This window comes from Aquarana catesbeiana, linkage group LG02 (genome assembly GCF_042186555.1).
Source record: "Aquarana catesbeiana isolate 2022-GZ linkage group LG02, ASM4218655v1, whole genome shotgun sequence".
In the NCBI taxonomy this organism is placed as follows: Eukaryota; Metazoa; Chordata; class Amphibia; order Anura; family Ranidae; genus Aquarana; species Aquarana catesbeiana.
In genome coordinates, this window is record NC_133325.1 from 22268231 (window position 1) to 22291278 (window position 23048).

General features: G+C 45.6%; 1 long non-coding RNA gene across 13 annotated transcripts in view; it reads left to right on the plus strand.

Moving 5' to 3' along the window:
* The window catches only part of LOC141126696 (uncharacterized), an 885136-nt gene that overhangs the window by 849677 nt on the left and 12411 nt on the right, over positions 1-23048 (plus strand). For all 13 annotated transcript variants that reach the window (XR_012241431.1, XR_012241435.1, XR_012241437.1 and 10 more), the window contains one exon: positions 62-336. This is a non-coding gene — a long non-coding RNA (uncharacterized lncRNA). The remainder of the gene's footprint in view (positions 1-61; positions 337-23048) is intronic.

Sequence of the window (23048 nt, forward strand, 5' to 3'; positions counted from 1 at the left end):
ATTTCTAAACCTTGACTGTGTATCATCAGTTCAAATAATATAATATATAAATATGCCATAGCCTGATGAAGGAGCACGCATGCTCCGAATGCGAAGCACCGCCCGCCTCACCCAGCTCCTGGAAGTGAATACGCAGGTCAGCACGGCGCTCCACGGAGGATCAATGACCAACATCCTGGCCGCCCGGAGGCTCTGAGGACCCTCGGCACCACCGGAACAGCTACCAGGACCCAGGACTCACATCCCAGGAACCCTCCCACTGGCCCGTGACACCCACATCCCCCGAGAGCACAAGGATGAAATCTACTTTATATGCTGGTTTTTAGCAACTCAAATGTAAGTGTTTTTATCTATTGTTATAAATATTTTTAACATACATGCTGCACTTAGAGGGCGCCGACCTTTTTTCTCCTGTAGTATGTCTGCAGTCTTTGACCATAACTTTGACACTATTGCAAGTCACCTACAGATCCCACAATGAAGTTTTGGTGTTCTTGGGGACTTATTTAGACATCAGATGATCAGCTTCTTTTTTTTTTTTTTTTTTTTTTTACTGAATTTGTGGGAATGAACAGACCTAGATAAATTGGCAATCATTTGAAGTTTACACCCTTTGCAGATTATTATTTATCCTTTTATAAGCATTGTTTACACAATGAGAAAATCGGACAAGTGATCGTCCAGTTTTTGTTTTCTTTTTTTGCATGCTAGTCTCGTATCCAAAAGGAAGAGGTTACTAAAGTTATGAAAATTCTCATAAGACAGACAACAACATCCCACAATGATGTAATGTATTCTGTTATATTGTTATGACTCCTCTTGATTCAGAGTCTTGGTCACTGAAGATTTTTACGGACGAATGCTGTACTGATTAAACAAAATTTGTTCGTCCTTTTATCATACACAAAACATTTTTGTGCTTGTACCTTTGGATTATTTTGCACCAACATGAGCACTGGCCGGCTCTCGAAAGCCGTGTACTAATCAGATTATCAGACGATCGCTCCAAAGGCGGTATTTTTCATCCAATTTTCTCCTTGTGTGTACTAGGCATTACAGTGGAATGATTGATTTCTAACCATTTGGTGAGATTTTTAACCACTTGACCACTGGGCACTTAAATCCCCTTAATAACCAGACCAATTTTCAGCTTTCGGTGCTCTCACACTTTGAATGACAATTACTCAGTCATGCAACACTGTACCCAAATGAATTTTTTTGTCCTTTTTTTCACACAAATAGAGCTTTCTTTTGGTGGTATTTAATCACCGCTGGGTTCTTTATTTTTTGTGCTATAAAAGAAAAAAGACCGAAAATTCTGTAAAAAAAAAATGCATTTTTCTTCGTTACTGTTATAAAATTTTGCAAATTAGTAATTTTTTCTTCATATATTTTGGCCAAAATTTATACCGCTACATATCTTTGGTAAAAATAACCCAAATCGGTGGTGTATATTATTTGGTCTTTGTGAAAGTTATAGAGTCTATGGTGCCAATCTCTGAAAATTGATCACACCTGAAGTACTGAAGGCCTATCTCATTTCTTGAGACCCTAACATGCCAGAAAAGTACAAATACCCCCCAAATGACCCCTTTTTGGAAAGAAGACATTCCAAGGTATTTAGAAAGATGCATGATGAATTTTTTGAAGTTGTCATTTTTTTCCCACAATTCTTTGCAAAATCAAGATTTTTTTTTTTCTTTCACAAAATTGTCATATTAGCAGGTTATTTCTCACACACAGCATATGCATACCACAAATCACACCCAGAAACACATTCTGCTATTACTCCCGAGTATGGAGATACCACATGTGTGAGACTTTTACACAGCGTGGCCACATACAGAGGCCCAACATGCAGGGAGCACCTTCAGGCGTTCTGGAGCACCCAGGCCAATTCTGACATTTCTCTCCTACATGTAAAAATCATCATTTATTTGCTAGAAAATGACACAGAACCCCAAAACATTATATATATTTTTTTAGAAAGACCCTAGAGAATACAATGGCGGTCGTTGCAACTTTTTATCTCGCACGGTATTTGCGCAGCAATTTTTCGAACACTTTTTTAAAAAAAAAACAGTTTTGTGCTTTCAAAAAAAACAAAACAGTAAAGTTGGCCCAATGTTTTTACATAATGTGAATAATGAAGTTACGCCGAGTAAATAGATACCTAACATGTCACCCTTCAAAATTGCACACGCTCGTGGAATGGCGCCAAACTTCGCTACTTAAAAATCCCCATAGGAGACGCTTTAAAAAATTTTACTGGTTACATGTTGTGCGTTACAGAGGAGGTCTAGGGCCAAAATTATTGCTCTTGCTCTACCGATCACAGGGATACCTCACATGTGTGGTTTGAACACCATTTTCATATGTGGGTGCAACTTACGTATGCGTTCGCTTCTGACTGCGAGCACATGGGGACACGGGGAAATTTTTTTTTTTTTTTTATTGTTCATTTTACTTTATTTTAGTTTGAGGCTTTTTTCCAAAAAAATAATTTTTTTGATCACTTTTATTTCTATTACAAGGAATGTAAACATCCCCTGTAATAGGAATATGGCATGACAGGTCCTCTTTACAGTGAGATATGGGGTCAATAAGACCCCACATCTCACCTCTAGGCTGGGAAGCCTGAAATAAAAAAAAAAAAAAAAAAAAAAAGATCCTGGCTTCGATCGTAGCGGTGAGTCGGTAGAAGCACCTGAGGGCGGTGAGAGGGGGGGGGCGTCCCCTCTCGCCTCCCATAAGAACGATCAAGCAGTGGAAAAGCCGCTATGATCATTCCTATGGTGTAGGGAATCGCCGGCTGAAAAAGCTGATATCTGAATGATGCCTGTAGCTGCACCCATCATTCAGATATCCCCGCACAAAATCAAGGACGTCGTATGACGGCCGGCAGGCGGGAAGTGGTTAAAACGCATTTTTTTTAACACAAAGTTGTCCATTTATACAATATTTCTAACACATAGCATGTACATACCAAAAATGACACCCCAAAATAGATTCTCCTACTCCTCCTGAGTACGGCGATATCACATGTGTGAGACTTCCACAGCCTGGCCACATACAGAGGCCGAGTACAGCTGAATATGGCTGAGTATGGCTGAGTATAGCCGAGTATGGCTGATCATGGCAAAGTATGGCTGGGTATCCGAGTATGGCAGGGCATTGCGGGGCATTGCGGAGCATTGCAGACAATTGCGGAGCATTGCAGAGTATTGCGGGGTATTGCAGAGTATTGCAGACTATTGTGGAGCATTGCAGAGTATTGCGGGGTATTGCACAGGGTCATTGCAGAGTATTGCACAGGGTCATTGCAGAGTATTGCACAGGGTCATTGCAGAGTATTGCACAGGGTCATTGCAGAGTATTGCACAGGGTCATTGCAGAGTATTGCACAGGGTTGCACAGGATCATTGCAGAGTTTTGCACAGGGTTGCACAGGATCATTGCAGAGTATTGCACAGGATCATTGCAGAGCATGGGGGGGATGGCTGAGCATGGAGGGATGGATGTGACTGTACATGTCACTGAGCTGCGCTGTGGGCACTACACATCCAGCCCACAGTGCGGCTCCCATCCGATCTCTCCCCCTCTGTACCGATCGGTACAGAGAGGGGAGGGAGGAACCGGCGTCATGAAATGACGCCGGTTTGTTTACATCTGATCGCTCCGTCATTTGACGGAGCGATCACATGGTAAACGGCCGCGATCAGCGGCCGTTTACCGTGATCCGTGGGACCCGGCGGTCACGGATGTTCCCGTGTGCGCGCCCCAGGGGGCGCGCGGGAGCAGTTTTCTGGAATCACGTCATATGACGTGATCCCAGAGTTATCCAGCCGCCCTGCAGCCGTCATTTGGCTATGGGGCGGTTGGCAAGTGGTTAAATTCCCTCACCCACAACCTTCTTTATGGGGCCCTCTGAGAGCCAAGATGACACCACACGTACCAGGCCCTAGATCAGGGTTTCATGGAACCCTAGGGCTCTTCCACAGGTTGCTAGGGGTTCCTTCAGCAATAAGCAATTTCTGCCTCTCAGATAAGTTCGCACTGTCACCATTGATTTTGGTAATTCTTCCCACTGACCACAAGTGTAAGGAACATTCTTCCCATTGACCATCACACTTATGTATCATGAGTTATAGATCTAGTTTATTTTTATCAAAGAGTTCCCTTTGGAGCAGAAAGTTTAGGGGTTGCTCTGTCTTGGAAAGGTTGAGAAAGACAGCCCTAGATCTTTAGCCTCGGTTCATACCAGAGGCGGCACGACTTGCAGGTCGCCTCATCGAGGCGACCTGCACACGACTGCCGGGGCGACTTGCATAAAGACTTCTGTATAGAAGTCTATGCAAGTCGCCCCAAGTTGCCCCCGAAGTCGTACAGGAACCTTTTTCTAAGTCGGAGCGACTTGCGTCGCTCCGATTAGAACGGTTCCATTGTACTGAACGGGACGCTACTTGTCAGGCGACCTAGGTCGCCTGACAAGTTGTCCCAGTGTGAACCGAGCCTAAAGGTTTATATAAAGGCGGGTTCCACCTGCATACTCCATAATAAGGTTCAAGTCATTGGCACCTGATCTGTAACACAGGATTCTAACTTCATGGATTTGACATGGTGGTAAATATAGGGGTGCCCTTACTTTTTAAATGTGACAGATCTGCAACTTTGTTAATTTAGGTTACCTAACCTTTAGCTGTAATCGCTGCTTTGATGATGTGCGGACGTTTGTTTGTTTAAATATGTTCAAAGTCAATATCCATTGGGGTGTACTTACTGATTACATAATGGTAGGTCACAAGTCTTTGAACTTTAGGAATCCTTTAACACAGGTGCACCCCGCATACAATGTTTGCTTTTTATGGTTACGCCCTAGCCATGCTCAACAAGGGTTGCATGGAAGTCTAAGGTTTCTTCAGATGTTGCTGGGGGTTCCTGGAGCTGTGGCTGACTGACCTCGGAGCTGATGGTGTCTGCATAGTTCTGGGACCAACACCACTTGGCAGAGCCATCAGGACACCAATAATGGAAAATACTTACCATAACTTTCCTTTCCTGGTGCCAATCCATGGCAGCCTACTAAAGATCTACTACATGTATGCTGCCACCAAGAAAAGGCTAAATTTTATCAAATCACGGGATTTTGATTTCCAAGGCATCAATCCTTGGCAGCATACATGTGGTTGAGCTTCAGTATGATGCCAGGGTGGTGCCAGGAAAATCATTTTAGTTGTCTGTAAGAGTGGCATTCTTCCTAACGACCTCCAATGATTTAATCTTAGTTGGAGTTCCACAAAACCTGAACGTTATTTCAATTGTTCCTTTAGGGTAGAAATATTGAGAAAGGCCGATATAATCCATACTACAATAATTATTTTCACCAGAGGAACCCTATGAAATAAGCAGGCCTCAAGGAGCCATTACTAAGGTCAATTCAGGGGGGGAGAATGTACCCTACAAAAAATCATTGGTGTCATGTTGTTGGCCCAAGAACTATGGAGATGGGAGGTCAATTGGCGACAGCTCAAGGAACCCCCAGCAACCTCTGGAGGAGCCTTGGTGTAGAATGGGTGTCAGTTCTGGGAACATCGGAGGTAAGGGGGAGTGGATGATATAAACAGGAAAGCAAGCAGAGAAGGACACTCGGAGGAGAATGGCAATGATGAAGTTTAGGGGGGGGGGGGGGGGGGCAGCATAGGCTGATCCAATTCACTGCAGAGGTGGTCACATGTCCACTGCCTGCCAGTTAAAAATTGCACATGGAAATCCCCTTTTAGGAGCCGTCCAACCCCAATCACCCCTCTGCTGCCACTTTTTTTCAATCAGATCTCCATAATGGAACACTCTGATTGGATACACAGATTTTATTTTAGAAGAATGAATAAAAAGGTGGAATAGTGAAAAAAAATTAGACCCCCACGCTTATGGTGAAAATCAAAAATGAGGAGCTGCAGCCTCCATCAATAAATTTAACCTAAGGTAAATCAAGAAGAAATGTGAAAAGGAGGGGATAGGTATGGCGCTGCTCTTATTAAGAGGTGACCTACAACCTCTAAATACTTGAGGGGTGTGTGTCACGGGTGCATTTAGTGCAAAAAGTGACTAAAAGTGCAGAAAATAAATATTTATATATTCACAAAATCCACAAAAACATCCTACTGTGTAAACTTCCTAACCGGTTATATATAGTGCATATTGTTATGTTCAAACAAAAATAAAATAAAATAAACACAATCCTGTGCAAAATCTGCAATTCAAAGTGACATTTCTGCGCAAAAAAATCCAACATATATGACTGGTGTATTTTGTTGCTGTGAAACTGGGTTCAGAAATATGCATATACTGTCCTTAACCCCTTCCCGCCGACCGTACGCATATCTGCGTACTCGGCTTTCCGGGGTTATACCGGGATGATGCCCGCAGCTGCAGGCATCATCCCGGTACCGTTGTTTCGAGCAGGCGATCGGCTATCCGTATATAACAACCGATGCGGCTAAAAGCCGCTCGGCTGTTATACCGGAGGAGCGGGAGGGGACATTCCCCCTCCCGCCGCTCTTACCGGGCCTCCCGTGCGATCGGGAGGCCCGGTGTCCAATCGGGTGCCTTCGGCGGCTGTGGGTGGGCTGGGACGAAGCTGTGAGCGGCTTCGTTCCAGCCTTCTCAATGTAAACACGGAAGCGACGTCATGACGTCACTTCCCGTTTACTCGGCTGCCAATGGCGCAGAATTTAACCACTTCCCGCCCGGTCAATAGCATATTGACGTCCGGGAAGTGGTTGCGTTATCCTGACTGGACGTCATATGACGTCCAGCAGGATAACATGCCGGCGCGTGCCCGCAGGAGCGCGCAGCGCGGCGATCGGCGGCGGCGCGTGTCCCTCGGACACAGCGCTTCCCCGATCTAGGTAAACAGCCAGTTCTATTGGCTGTTTACCCCGTGATCGGCTGTGTCAAAGTCACAGCCGATCACCTGTCACAATAAACTCTGCGGCGCGCTCCCTGCGCGCCGCCGAAAGCATCCAGTGTAGTGATCGAGGAAGGCGAGTGTCCCTTGGACACAGCGCTTCCCCGATCGGTAAACAGCCAATGAAATTGGCTGTTTACCAGGTGACCGGCTGTGTCCAATCACAGCCTGTCAAAAATGTAAACAAAAAAGTTGCTGTTACTATCTGATCCCTGCTCTCTCCTCACACACCGATCGTGAGAGGAGAGAGCAGAGATCAGTGAGTGAATCAGTGTCTGTCTGACATTACTGTTATTACTGTACTGTGCACAACACGGCCCCCCCCAATAAAGAGGACCTGTCACACAGCCCAGCCAATCAGCCCATCTGTCAATCAGCCCATCTGTCAACCAGCCCATCTGTCAACCAGCCCATCTGTCACAGGCCCACCGCCATCGGTACCGCCACACAGGCTACCAGTACCGCCATCGGTACCGCCACACAGGCTACCAGTACCGCCATCGGTACCACCACCAGTAACGCCACTAGTACCTCCATCAGGCCCACCATCTATACTGCCACACAGGCCGCTACCAGTATCGCCACTAGTGCCGCCATCGGTACCACCACCACCCGTACCACCGTCAGTACCGCCATCGGTGCCACCACCACCCATACCGCCACCTGTACCGCCATCACCACCTGTACCGCCATTGGTACCACCACCACCTGTACCGCCACCTGTACCGCCACCACCACCTGTACCGCCACCACCACCGGTACTGCCACCACCACCTGTACCGCCACCACCACCGGTACCGCCACCGGTACTGCCACCACCACCTGTACCGCCACCGGTACCACAATCACCACCTGTACTGCCACCACTACCTGTACCGCCATCGGTACCACCACCACCCGTACCGCCACCGGTACCTCCACCGGTACCGCCACCACCACCACCACCACCCGTACCTCCATCGGTACCACCACCCATACCGCCATCTGTACCACCACACAGGCCCGCCAATAAGAATTGCCATAATGTCACAAAGGGTTTACACACCTGAGGAGGCATATGAGTTTCTTGCCATGTCGGATGATGGGAGCAGCGGGGAGCTCACATCATCTGGTTCAGAATACGAGCCAGTGGAGGATAGTGGATCAGAGTCCGAGTACGCGGAGGAAACCGTCCCTCCCAAAAGATTGAGATCAGGACCAAGATCAGGAGATCTGCCCACCACCAGCAGCGCCAGACCCCAGGAAGAGGAAGAGGAGCCCAGTACAAGCACTGGAATTACCACCAGCAGCGCCAGACCCCAGGAAGAGGAAGAGGAGCCCAGTACAAGCACTGGAATTACCCGCCCAACCCGAAGAACCCCGCCCCAGTCCTACCTTCCCGATGCCCTGGCAAACCCCTTATGGTTGCCTGCCAACTCAAGACCTGCTATCATCCCCCCTTTCACCGCACAGCCAGGTGTGCAGCCCGACACTACGAATTTTTCAGAATTTGATTATTTTTCTTTATTTTTCCCCCAAGATTTTCTACAGGATATGGTGGATCAAACTAATTTATATGCATCCCAATTTATTGCTGCCAACCCCAATTCTTCCTACGCCCGCATGTTCCAGTGGCGATGTGTCACACTGGATGAATTTAAAATGTTTTTGGGCCTAACATTCAATATGGGGCTTACAAAAAAGAATGAAGCCCATGCATATTGGTCCACCCACCCCATCCAACACATGCCCATATATTCCGCTGTCATGTCCAGGACAAGATACGACATGATTATGCGTTTTCTCCACTTCAGTGACAATTCCCAGTGCCCTCCCCGAGATCATCCCAACCATGACAAATTGTTCAAGATACGCCCCCTAATCAATTCCTTTTCCCAGCGATTCAGAGAATTTTTCATTCCAGACCAAAAAATTTGTGTGGACGAGTCCCTCATACATTTCACTGGCCGACTGCACTTCAAGCAGTATATACCAAGCAAGAGATCCAGGTATGGGGTGAAGTTAAATAAATTATGCGATCGAGCCACTGGATATGTCTTCACATTCCGAATCTACGAAGGCAAAGATTCCCAGCTCCAGCCCCATGATTGCCCCACATATATTGGAACCAGTGGAAAAATTGTCTGGGAGCTGGCATACCCCCTATTCGACAAAGGATACCATTTATATGTCGACAACTACTATACCAGCCTGCCCCTTTTTCGTCACCTTTTATAATAAAAAAACCCTGGCCTGTGGTACCTTCAAAAAAAACCGTAAGGGATTCCCAAAAAATCTGCTAGCAAAAAAATTAAGAAAGGGAGAATCGGCATTCATGAGGAACGAGGAGGTGTTGGCCATGAAGTGGAGGGACAAGAAAGATGTCCACATGCTCTCTACCATCCACAATGACACCGTGGTGGAGATCCAAAGAAGAGGCGGCCCCATTGTAAAGCCCGAATGTGTCCACGACTACAATATGTATATGGGGGGGGTGGATTTAAACGATCAGATGCTACAGCCCTACTTATCAAACAGAAAGTCCCGTTACTGGTACAAGAAAGTTGCCTTCCACCTTTTTCACATGGCCCTTTTTAATTCGTTTGTCTGCTACCAAAAAGCAACTCAAAACCAAGTCACCTACCTCAAGTATTTTGAATCGATCGTCACTGCCCTCATTTACCCACAAGGTCCCGCCCCAGGAAGCATTCGCTCGGATGCTGTGAGTAGACTTCACGAGCAACACCTTCCCTATAGCATTCCCCCCACAGAATCTGGAAGAAGACGCCAAAAAAAATGCCGTGTATGCAGCAGAGGAGGAGTAAGAAGAGATTCCAGCTATTATTGTCCCCAATGTCCCTCCCAACCTGGCCTGTGCATCGGAGATTGCTTCAGAAATTATCATGCATTCATCCAATATTAGTTCCCTGTATTATTACCAGACTGCCATTTCCCCATTTGCCTGCTACCATGTTAATTAACTGACCCTGGCCTGTTTACCGACGATGTCTTTGCTTGCCGTTTCTGCACGTTTCTGACTTGCATGTGTACCAACCTCAGCCTGTTTACCGACGATGCCTCTGCCTGCCGATTTAAACCACATTTCTGACTTGCACGTGTACCAACCTCAGCCTGTTTACCGACGATGCCTCTGCCTGCCGATTTAAACCACGTTTCTGACTTCCACGTGTACCGACCTTGGCCTGTTAATCGACCATGTTTTTGCCTGCCACTTGGACTGATCTTTTGGCCATCTACTTTAGTACACAGGGGTCTCACATATGTGAGGGGCTTCAGAATAGCGTTCTGAGTAGAGAAAACCAGTTTTTCGTTTTCTGTGCTCCCAGAACAGGGTCTGGTTGCCCGGAGGCTTCAAAGCGATTTGGGTGGGAGAAGCCTCTACCCCTGTCCCCCTGGCCCTAAGCTTGATGGTCCTTTCTGCTGCCCGGACCAATACTTTGGCTGTGCTGACCATATTGCTGCCTGTAAAGACCCATGACATTATGGACCATGTTTCTTCCTGCTGTTTGGACCAATACTTTGGCTGTGTTGACCATATATCTGCCTGCTGCCTCTACTGACTTTGGACAGTATTTCTGCTGGGACACCTCTGCCTGCTACCTGGACCTGTGCTCTGGCTGTGCTCTGGCTGTGCTCTGGCTGTGCTCTGGCTGTGCTTTGGCTGTGCTCTGGCTGTGCTGTATGAACTATGGACAGTATTCCTGCCTGCTGCCTGGATGATTGCTTTTGCTGTCGCTGACCTCATTCCTGCCTGCTGCCTGGACCGATGCTCTCCTCTGTGGACCACTGCACTTCTAAAACCACAGGTAATCTTTTGTTATTTGGTATGTACCTGCTATGTGTTAGAAATATGAAGGGCCTGCAAAAATGTGATCGGTAGTCAGAAAATGATATGTGTAATTAATGCTGCTAGAATGCCTGGAGGTGCTACTTGGATTTTGGGCCTCTGTATGTGGCCAGGCTGTGTAAAAGTCTCAAACATGTGGTATCGCCATACTCAGGAGGAGTAGCAGAATGTATTTTGGGGTGTCATTTTTGCTATGTACATGCTATGCGTTATAAATATCTTATAAATGGACAACTTTGTGTAAAAAAAAATGCATTTTCATTTTTTTCCACATTTTCCAAAAACTTCTGGAAAAAAATGAACCGTTCAAAAGACTCATTATGCCTCATAGATTATACGTTGGGGTGTGTGCTTTCCAAAATGGGGTCATTTTGTGGACAATTCAATTGTCCTGGTGCTCCAGTGCCTTCAAAAGTGTAATAGGTGGTTGAGAAAGGATATGTGCAATTTATGCTTGTAGAACGCCTGAAAGTGCTACTTCAGTGTTGGCCCTTTGTATGTGGCCAGGCTGTGTAAAAGTCTCAAACATGTGGTATCGCTATACTCAGGAGGAGTAGAGGAATGCATTTTGGGGTGTCATTTTTGCTATGTACATGCTATGTGTTAGAAATATCTTATAAATGGACAACTTTGTGTAAAAAAAAAATGCATTTTCATTTTTTTTTCACTTTTTTCAAAACCTTCTGGAAAAAAATGAACCCTTCAAAAGACTCATTATGCCTCACAAATTATACGTTGGGGTGTGTGCTTTCCAAAATGGGGTCATTTTGTGGATAATTCCATTGTTCTGGTGCTCCAGGGCCTTCAAAACTGTAATAGGTGGTTGAGAAAGGATATGTGCAATTTATGCTTGTAAAACGCATGAAAGTGCTACTTCAATGTTGGGCCTTTGTATGTGGCCAGGCTGTGTAAAAGCCTCACACATGTGGTATCGCCATACTCAGGAGGAGTAGAGGAATGCATTTTGGGGTGTCATTTTTGCTATGTACATGCTATGTGTTAGAAATATCTTATAAATGGACAACTTTGTGTAAAAAAAAAATGCATTTTCATTTTTTTTCCACATTTTCCAAAAACTTCTGGAAAAAAATGAACCGTTCAAAAGACTCATTATGCCTCAGATTATACGTTGGGGTGTGTGCTTTCCAAAATGGGATCATTTTGTGGACAATTCAATTGTCCTGGCGCTCCAGGGCCTTCAAAAGTGTAATATGTGGTTGAGAAAGGATATGTGCAATTTATGCTTGTAGAACGCCTGAAAGTGCTACTTCAGTGTTGGCCCTTTGTATGTGGCCAGGCTGTGTAAAAGTCTCACACATGTGGTATCGCTATACTCAGGAGGAGTAGAGGAATGCATTTTGGGGTGTCATTTTTGCTATGTACATGCTATGTGTTAGAAATATCTTATAAATGGACAACTTTGTGTAAAAAAAATGCATTTTCATTTTTTTTTCACTTTTTTCAAAACCTTCTGGAAAAAAATGAACCCTTCAAAAGACTCATTATGCCTCACAGATTATACGTTGGGGTGTGTGCTTTCCAAAATGGGGTCATTTTGAGGATAATTCCATTGTTCTGGTGCTCCAGGGCCTTCAAAACTGTAATAGGTGGTTGAGAAAGGATATGTGCAATTTATGCTTGTAAAACGCATGAAAGTGCTACTTCAGTGTTGGTCCTTTGTATGTGGCCAGGCTGTGTAAAAGTCTCACACATGTGGTATCGCTATACTCAGGAGGAGTAGCAGAATGTATTTTGGGGTGTAGTTGCAATTATGCATATGCTGTGTGAGAGAAATAACCTGTTAATATGACCAGTTTGTGTAAAAAAAAAAAAAAAATCTTAATTTTCCCAAGAATTGTGGGAAAAAATTACAGCTTCAAAAAACTCACCATGCCTCTTAGTAAATACATTGGACTGTCTACTTTCCAAAAAGGGGTCATTTGGGGGGTATTTGTACTTTCCTGGCTTGTTAGTGTCTCAAGAAATGAGATAGGCCTTCAGGTGAGATAGTACATCAGTTGTGATCAATTTTCAGTGATTGGCACCATAGTTTGTAGACTCTATAACTTTCACAAAGACCAAATAATATACATTAATTTGGGTTATTTTTACCAAAGATATGTAGCAGTATACATTTTGGCACAAATTTATGAAGAAAAATGACCTGTTTGCAAAATTTTACAATAGAAACTAAAAAAAAAGTACGTTTTTTTCAAAATTTTCGCAGTTTTTTTGCTTATATCGCAAAAAATGAAAAACCCAGTGGTGATTAAATACCACCAAAAGAAAGCTCTATTTGTGAGAAGAAAATGATAAACATTTTGTTTGGATACAGTGTAGCATGACTGAGTAATTGTCATTCAAAGTGTGAGAGCGCTGAAAGCTGAAAATTGGTCTGGGCGGGAAGGTGCATAAGTGCCTGGTATTGAAGTGGTTAAAAAAATACACAGTATTCAGAATCGCCGTTTTCGGCGATCTGAATACTTTGAAGTGCAGAGGAGGGATCGGGGGTCTTTTAGACCCCCGATCCCTCCATAAAGAGTACCTGTCACCACCTATTACTGTCAAAAGGGATGTTTACATTCCTTGTGACAGCAATAAAAGTAAAAAAAAAAAACATTTTTTTAAAACACCATTTATAAGTATAAAAATAAATAAAAATAAATAAAATATAAAAAAATTTTTTTTAAAGCGCCCCCGTCCCCGTGAGCTCGCGCAGCGGAGAAAACGCATACGGAAGTCGCGCCCGCATATGTAAACGGTGTTCAAATCACACATGCGAGGTATCGCCGCGATCGTCAGAGCGAGAGCAATAATTCTAGCCCTAGACCTCCTCTGTAACTCTAACCTGGTAACCGTAAAACAAATTTAAAGCATCGCCTATGGAAATTCATAGCTACCATAGTTTGTCGCCATTCCACGAGTGCGTGCAATTATAAAGCGTGACATGTTTGGTATCTATTTACTCGGCATAACATCATCTTTCACATTATACAAAAAAATTGGGGTAACTTTACTGTTTGGATTTTTTAAAATTCATGAAAGTGTCCCTTTTCCAAAAATTTGCGTTTAAAACACCGCTACACAAATACCGTGTGATATAAAATATTGCAACAATCACCATAAACGGTGCCCCATAAGAAACGCACTCACCGCTATTATTCACCCCACAAGGAGGTATTTCACCTTCACAGTATGAGCCACTGTGCAGCCTGTGGAGTGGGAGGAAACTTCCTGTCCTGTGTTCTCCAAGTGCCTCCTTGTCTGCGATGTAAGTGGTCTCCTCACTGTTAAAGCGGAGTTCCATCCAAAAGTAGAACTTCCGCTCATCGGATTCCTCCCCCCCTCTGGTGTCACAGTTGGCACCTTTCAGGGGGGAGAGGGGGTGCAGATACCTGTATAATACAGGTATTTTCACCCACTTCCGGCATAGATATCCGCAGAATCTGCCGGTATTTACGCCACTTCCTGTTCCCCCCGCTGTCTGCTGTGAAACACACGGGTCCCAGAGACAGCAGGGACCATCCGTATTGCGCTGCATGACTCGCGCATGCGCAGTAGGGAGCCGGGAAGTGAAGTCGCAAGCCTTCACTTCCTGATTCCCTCACCGAAGATGGCGGCGGCAGCACCCGAGGACCGAGAGACGGTTCGGCCTCGGGTGCCGACATCGCGGGCGCCCCGGACAGGTGAGTGTCCATGTTTTAAAAGTCAGCAGCTGCAGTATTTGTAGCTGCTGACTTTAAAAAAAAAAAAAAATTCGGCGGAGCTCCGCTTTAACCTCTTAGATGTTGCCCACATGTAGAGAGGAAAGAGACTCCATAGTGTGATACCTTACAAATATCCAAAAATGTATTAATAATACTGACGGGAACTCACGTTTAATAAAAATCTTTAAAAGCAAAAACAGTATTTACAAACCGGAAACCGGAGCGATCTGCGCTCCACGGCTCGAAACCGGAAGTGATGCAATGACGCTGTATGGTTCCGCCCAAAGGCGAAAGGTGAAATACCTCCTTGTGGGGTGAATAATAGCGGTGAGTGAGTTTCTTATGGGGCTCTGTGTTTTCCAAGAAGCACAGAACAATTTGAAGGAGCACATTGTCACTTTATTATTGGACTTTTTTTTATACACCAGGGTTTAAGGACAATATATGCATATTTCTGAACCCAGTTTCACAGCAACAATATACACCAGTCATATATGTTGGATTTTTTTGCATAGAAATGTCACTTTGAATTGCAGGTTTTGCACAGGATTATGTTTATTTTATTTTATTTTTGTTTGATCATAACAATATGCACTATATATAACCGGTTAGGAAGTTTACACAGTAGGATTTTTTGTGAATATATAAAAATTTATTTTCTGCACTTTTAGTCACTTTTTGCACTAAATGCACCCGTGACACACACCCCTCAAGTATTTTGAGGTTGTAGGTCACCTCTTAATAGGAGCAGCGCCATACCTATCCCCTCCTTTTCACAAAAAAGGTGGAATATTCACATTGCACACAACAAGCGCATTATGAAGCTTCATTTCAGCAAACACATTTCCAGAAAAATATCAGAAAGCGTAAAAACACAAAAACAAACAAAACACAAAAAGGCTGCAGTGTACATATCTGTTATGCCGCGTACACACGAGCGGACTTTCTGGCAGACTTGGTCTGGCGGACCAGGCTCCGTCGGACAATTCGATCGTTCGTGGGCTCCAGCGGACTTTTTTTCCCCAAAAGTCAGACGGACCTAGAAATAAAACATGTTTCAAATCTTTCCGACGGACTCGAGTCCGGTCAAAAATCCGCTCGTCTGTATGCTAGTCCGACGGACAAAAAAACGACGCTAGGGCAGCTATTGGCTAGTGGCTATCAACTTCCTTATTTTAGTCCAGTCGTCCGTCATCACGTACAAATCCATCAGACTTGGTGTGATCGTGTGTAGGCAAGTCCGTTCCTTCGAAAGTCCATCGGAATGTCCGTCGGACCAGTCCGGTCGAAAAGTCCGCCCGTGTGTACACGACATTACATTCTCCAGCCTGTGCCAAATACACCGCCCATTACAGAGGACTACAGGTCTAAAAAGGGAAGTCACTGGAAACAAGAGGGCCGGTGCACTGTGAAAAAGCTGCTTAGAAAGAAGAGAACACAACAAGCTTACATCAGAGTGTATACTGCCATTTTCACGCTGAGCGGATATTATAGGTGGAGCTAATGTACTGCATTTCCAACTGTCTTCTTTTTATCCTTCAGATACTCCAGTGGTGACCGCCTCCCCCCTCCTAATAAATAGTGACTACCATTATGGCCCAACAGTGCCGGGTTCAGGGGTCAATCTCCATAACATTATCTATAAAGTATTAGTATATTCCTATATGGTACAAAAAATCTGATCGGTTATTCTCTATCAAGCCAGTCCTAATATGTGTGACTGTGGGGGGAGATTAGAGTGTTAGCTCCTCTGGTACAGAGACTGACGTGAATAGCCAAGTCATGGCTGGGACAAAGGGTGGGCAGGAGGTGCGGCCGGCCCTAAGCACGGTGGTATCATGTGAGGTGGGGGGCACCACAAGGAGATTTGGGGGGGAGGGGATTTGTATTTGGAAATGGGAATTTGGGGGGGCAGCAGGGGGTATTGTTCTAGAAGGGGAAATTTGCATGGGGGGGGGGCATGCTAATTTAAGGGGATTTGTGCTGGGGGGGGGATTTAAAGTGGGGGGATGTGTACTAGGTGGGAAAATTTTAGGGCTAGAGAATTTGTGCTATGAGGGCGATTTTTTTTGTTGGGGGGCATTTGAGAGTGGGGGGGGGATTTGTTTTGGCAGGAAGGGGAATGTATGCTCAGGGGGGAAGCATGCAGATTAGTACTTGGTATTTTTGTGGACACAATGCTCATACATCTTGGAGGGGAGGGGAGGAGGAGGGGGGGGGGGGGCGGTTTTGGCCCTGGGCTCTAGATGACATTGTCCTGGCATTGGGCTAAGTGTTCTCTGTACAGCACTGCGGTATATGTCAGAGATATATAAATTATATAATAGTGTGGAGAAATGCTGACATGAAGAAAGAGGATGGGGTCAGCACTGGAGTAGATGAGTGATATGTGCAGTGGGATAATTAAACACAGAGTAAAGTTTAATTTAAAATAATCTAAATACATTTCAGGTGAAGGAAAATAAAAAAGTGACAATTCTAATAAACGGTTCTCTTTGGAAAGCAGCCACAGCCTGAGTAGAACAGCCTGTTACCTGCCAGCATGCTGCTGTGGAGGACTCTTGCTCTCTCTGGAAGCAGCGGTCTCTCTCCAGAGGAATTATACACCTTCCAAGTCAGAATTCATCAATCAGAATAGAGTATGAGCTTTTCCCATTGCACGGCTAAAGGTCTGACTCAGCAGGGGGTGTGTATCAGACCTCGGCGCAGAGACCACTGTTTCCACAGAGAGCAAGGTTCCTCTGCAGCATGCTGGCAGGGGACAGGCTTCTTCCACTGAGGCTGTGGTTTCTTTCTAAGGAAATTAATTAGGAAGACTGTGAACACTTCTGGTTAGGATGCACCAAAAACATATCCAGGCGATTTATACTGAAGGTTCAGTTGAGCTTCAATGGCGTCCGTCTCTTTACATTTCACCCAACTGAAAGGAGCGTTGTAAAGGAGCCCCGTCATGATGTAAACCGACTCATACAAGAAGATGCTAGACCAGCGAAGCCGAATCTATTCTTCCATCGGAGATCTTATACAAGAGTTTCTGCCTCATGGTGGGGGCCAGTGGCATTGCTAGGGGGTGACTTTTGGGGCTATAGTCCCGAATCTGGGGCCCATAGCCCCGAGTCTCTGCAGGGTCCCCAAGGGGAGGGGAGGGGGGCTCTCTGGGGACCCTGATGCAAGAGGAGGCTCTCTAGGACCCTGATTTTAATGGGGGGGCTCTCTGGAGACCCTATGACATCACAACGTTCGTTGTGTCCCAAACAATGAATGCGATAATTTCTCATATTTACATCATGAAAAGCAAATCTTTATTGATTTGCGGTAAACAGCAATTTTATGGTCAATCTTAAGAAGAAGAAAGGTGTCCGTCGGTTGGAGGGACGAGTTTGACATTTCTGAGAAAAATGAGCAACTGAGAATAAAACTATTAGGCCATTAAAGTGACCCTTTCATAAAAGAGATGGGGGCTGCCATTGCAGATTTTTTTTTTTTTTTGTGGAAAATGCCAGTTACTTGGCTTTCTTATGCTTTGATACCTTAAAGCTGAACTCCAGGTATGGATTTTATTGATTAGTGCAGCTTGGAGCAATGTATGTATGTGCCATACCTGTGAAGCAGAGAATTACTGTAGTAACTACTACTACTACTACTGTTTTCCAGGTTCTGAGCAGCTACCCTGCTCTACAGTAGCCACAACAGGAGGGTGCTTGCTTGGCAGGAACACCATTCGCAGGCCATGCATTGTTCTTAATGGTTGCAAGGTGTTCTCTGACTGGAAGGAGGTAGAAAAGCGGCGTGGTGATGTCACAATCTCCACCTAGTCCAATGAGAGAACACCTTACATTTGTTGAGAAAAATGCAAGGCGGTCTGTGAAGGGTACCTGTGCCAAGCAAGCGCCCCGTCCCCCCACCCCCACAGGTACAGCATATATATACTCACATTGGTCCAAGGTGGGCAAAGCAAAGGGGAACTCTGGCTGAGACTGGAGGACCCCATTAAATTAGCAAAGGTATTATCCACGGGTACATCGTCAGATCAGATGGAAAAGGACGTATCCAATACCAGGTCCAGAAGGTAAATTCGGGACCCACCACGCCTCGTTTAAGATAAACCAATTAAACATTTACAATCAAATTTTGTTTTAAAAAACATCCCTGCAAATGACACATACAAACAAAAAATACAGGCAAGCGTGATAAATAGGCAACGATTCCCAAATTCCCTCAGCATATCAGTCTTATATAAAGGGAAAAAAATGAAAAGGGATCGATTTAAAATGTCTCCCGGGCCGGAGTCAGCGAAATTGTCCGGGAATTCGGGGGGGGGGGCTCTTATACACAGCGAGTCTACCTGCACAAAGCATTGATGATGATTGCAGAGAGCGCAAGGCTGCGTGGTTAGGGACGTCACCGCGGGGAACATGTGAGGAGAGCAGTCCAAAGAGTTTCAAGCTGCGCATCTTCCAAATAAAAAAAAATAAGAGTCCTTACTTGTCCCGGGATTGTTTCTGCTCAAAGAACTGGAAAAATAATTTAAATAAATACATTTTAGTAGTTGCAGTCAATAAAAATGGAGACCTACTTTAGTCCAATAACATGGAAGAGTCTAAATGACCCCTCAGGTGTCTATTGCTCCAACCACCCCCCAATGCATCCTTTTTTTTTTTTTTTTTTAAACATACTTACCTTTTTTAGGATCCTTCTAGGATTTGCTTTTATTTGACTTTTCTTTTCTCCAGCCAGCAAGTGAGTCGGGACCCCATAACACTTACTCGAGTTTTATCTCTCTCTCTAGCGCTGTCCATGAGCGTCACAGCCATCCGGGACTCTCCTCCTGATTAGCTGAGATACAGCAATGGCGCCATTGGCTTCCACTGCTGTCAAAGTCATTTGGCAAATCAGGAGACAGAGGGGGCGGTGCCGAACTGGGGCTCTGTGTCTGAATGGACACAGGAAGCTGCTACTTGCCTCAAGTGCCCCCTGTAACGAAACGTCCCACACTCCGCTTGAGTGCTTTCGTCATACCACTTCCTCCCAGTCTGAATCTAGATATCAGATATTCCAACCGCTATTAACGACAAACAAGACGATACTTGCTTGATTGCTGAACATGAACTGTTTATTAGAACCAGAATACAGTCTTTTTTTACACTTTTAACACAAGGGGTTAGATAACGAGGTAGGGCTGGCTCCTGGACTCCCCCCCCCCTTCCCTCTAGCAACAACTTAGCAGACAACTATATAATTAGCATGTTAATTAACACAGCACTTAAGGCAGCCCAGGTGACCAGACAGTCCGTCTCCAGAGGTCAATGTGATCAGCTCTTTCAATGATCATGTATTGTTCAGAATTAAACAAGCTAAGAATAGTCTTTACATATATCCTGGGAGATATTGTGGATAAATATTACTGTCCCATGTTAAGTAATTCAAGACATATTTTCTCAGTCACCCTGTGCCAGGGTAGTACAGGGTGACTTAGACATAAGAGGTGCATGGGGAGCTGAAACAAGGGTTTCCCAACCTTTCCAAGGGATTCTGGGTTCCACGGGCCCTCCCGTCACACCCCCATAGTAAACTGCTTGCTGTGGGGGCACTGAACAGAAGGCAGGTGCACCAAACACAGACCCCCCTTGACGGATCCCCAGTCTACACAGACCCCCCCAGAGGGATCCTCGGTCTACACTGACCCCCCCCAGAGGGATTCTCAGTCTACACAGACCCCCCCCGGATGGATCCCCAGCCTACACAGACCCCCTGGACAGGTCTCTGGTCTACACTCCCCCTGGACGGGTCCCCGGTCTACACGACCCCCCCGAGGGATCCCCGGTCTACACGACCCCCCCAGAGGAATCCCCGATCTACACAGACCCATCCAGAGGGATCCCCAGTCTACACAGACCCCTCTGGATTGATCCCCGGTCTACACAGACCCCCCCCAGAGGGATCCCCAGTCTACACTTCCCCCTGGATGGATCCCTGGTCTACACAGACCCCCCTGGATTGATCCCCTATCTACATAGCCCCCCTGGATGGGTCTCTGGTCGACACACCCCCCTAGATGGGTCTCTGGACTACAGAGGGACCCCCCTGGAAAGGTCTCTGGTCTACACAGAGCCCCCATCCAGAGGGATCCCCGGCCTACACAGGCCCTCCCCAGAGGGTTGCCTGGTCTACACAAGCCCCCCCCAGAGGGATTCCCGGTCTACACAGACCCCTCTGGATTGATCCCCGGTCTACACAGACCCCCCCAGAGGGATCCCCAGTCTACACTTCCCCCTGGATGGATCCCTGGTCTACACAGACCCCCCCTGGATTGATCCCCTATCTACATAACCCCCCTGGATGGGTCTCTGGTCGACACACCCCCCTAGATGGGTCTCTGGACTACAGAGGGACCCCCCTGGAAAGGTCTCTGGTCTACACAGAGCCCCCATCCAGAGGGATCCCCGGCCTACACAGGCCCTGCCCAGAGGGTTGCCTGGTCTACACAGACCCCCCCAGAGGGATTCCCGGTCTACACAGACCCCTCTGGATGGATCCCCGGTCTACACAGACCCCCCCAGAGGGATCCCTGGTCTACACAGACCCCCCTGGATAGGTCTTTTGTCTAACACAGACCCCCTGGGTGGATCTCCAGTCTACACAGGTCCCCCAGGATGGATCCCTGGTCTACACAGAACGCCTCCAGGACAGAAAATGGAGACAATACAGGAGGTTTCTGGCCGACTTCCCATCTGTGGCTGGAACTAAAGAGAAACGGGCTGAGTAATTCTCCTCCACTCAGGAGGAGCCTTGAATTTTTATCAATGAAAACAAGACTTCCTTTGGCTGAGGTGGAAATCATGATGTCACCCACCTGCCTCTCCATCTTGGCTAATTCAGAGGAAGTCTTGTATTCATTGCAAGAATTATTCAGCCCGACTCTTTTTAATTCCGACAGCAGACAGGAAGTCGCCTGTACTACTGCCAGAAGACAGCACCATCTAATCTATATAGATAACACTACTACAATATATTACAACACACATAGCAGTCACGACATCCTGTAATGGGGTTCATCTGGGCCAGCTCGGCCAAAACACTCTCTAAAGTGATATTACAACCTGAGTTTTACTTTACCTTGTTAGTCAAGTCCATCTAAAGATATCCACACAATACAATCTGATTGTACAATTTCCTTTAGATTTACCAAAACTATATGATAGCTTTGGTAAATTTAAAGCCTGTCTAATATGTCCAATCAAATCAGGTGTTAGCTCCCCTTTTAAGAGAAGTCCCTCCTTGAAGATGTCATGGGTGTAGTTAATGCCCATATAAATGCCAGCTGTGGGAGGGACAAAAGGGTCCAAGGCATGGGAACTGGATACCCCACAGCTTCTATTGCCTCGTTTCCACTGAGCGGATCGGTTCGGTACGGTACGCTATTTGGAGTGTTTCCATTATGAAAGCGGCCCATACAACCGAACCGAACCGCACCATTCAGGGTCCTGCTTCAGATGTGGGGCCATAGAAAATGGTACGGTTCGGTTAGGGCGGAGCTACGATACATTCCACTGATTGGTGGACGTGTGACGCCATGCTAGGCATTTTTTCTGAACCCACGTATGGCCCCTGTCGGTCCGACTTGCAATGGAAATGCTCACCTGGATAGGCCGGACCATTCTAGGCTTTCCAAACTGTACCGACCCAAACCGATCTGCTCAGTGGAAACGAGGCATAAGATGTAGTCTCCTACAAAGCTGATCCAAAGGGCTCTTTGCAGGGCAGAAGTCCCAGGAGAGGAGGTACAGACCATGGGAGGAAAAGATGTAGTCTGCTTCTGCAGGTCCTCTAGCAGGGGGCATATATTGTCTACCAAGGTAAATCAACAAGAAAAAACTTATGAAACAAACATTTTGCTCTAATTACATGTAACTATAGACAGATAGGGATAATGCCCAAAGTAAGATCTGCCTACAGGTGCTAATACTTGCTAACATCCAGAATAGTATAGGTGGATGTGTTCCTCTGAATTAAAGAGCATAACAAAAAACAGGGGTAGAAGGCAAAAAGAATTCTTCAGTAAGGAACCAGCATGTTTAGCAAAAATATAAATGTTTATTATAGAAAAAATAATACCACATATACACCAGAAGGTGTCAAAAAATTGACAATAAGTGAACCAATAACCACCACTACCAATTAAAATAGACAACGTTGTCTAAAAACAAAGAACAACATACAGATGGCCACCACAACACATACAGACACATATAATTGGCCAGCTGGACTTAACAAGTCTCATGTATAGTATATCTAGCTGAAAAATGAAAAGCCAATGGGTGACGGTATGCAGCCTTAGATGAAGGGGAGTCCGAAAAAAAAAAAAAATTTTTGTTATCTGAATATTAGAATAAATAGAGCAATGACGGAGAGGCATGAGAATTTTCCTCCGATGACTATGATGTAAGGAATACTGATAAATTACATTCATTGTTTAACCCATGTGGGGACATACTGTCAAGGGTATATATCCACATTTTTTCTTTCT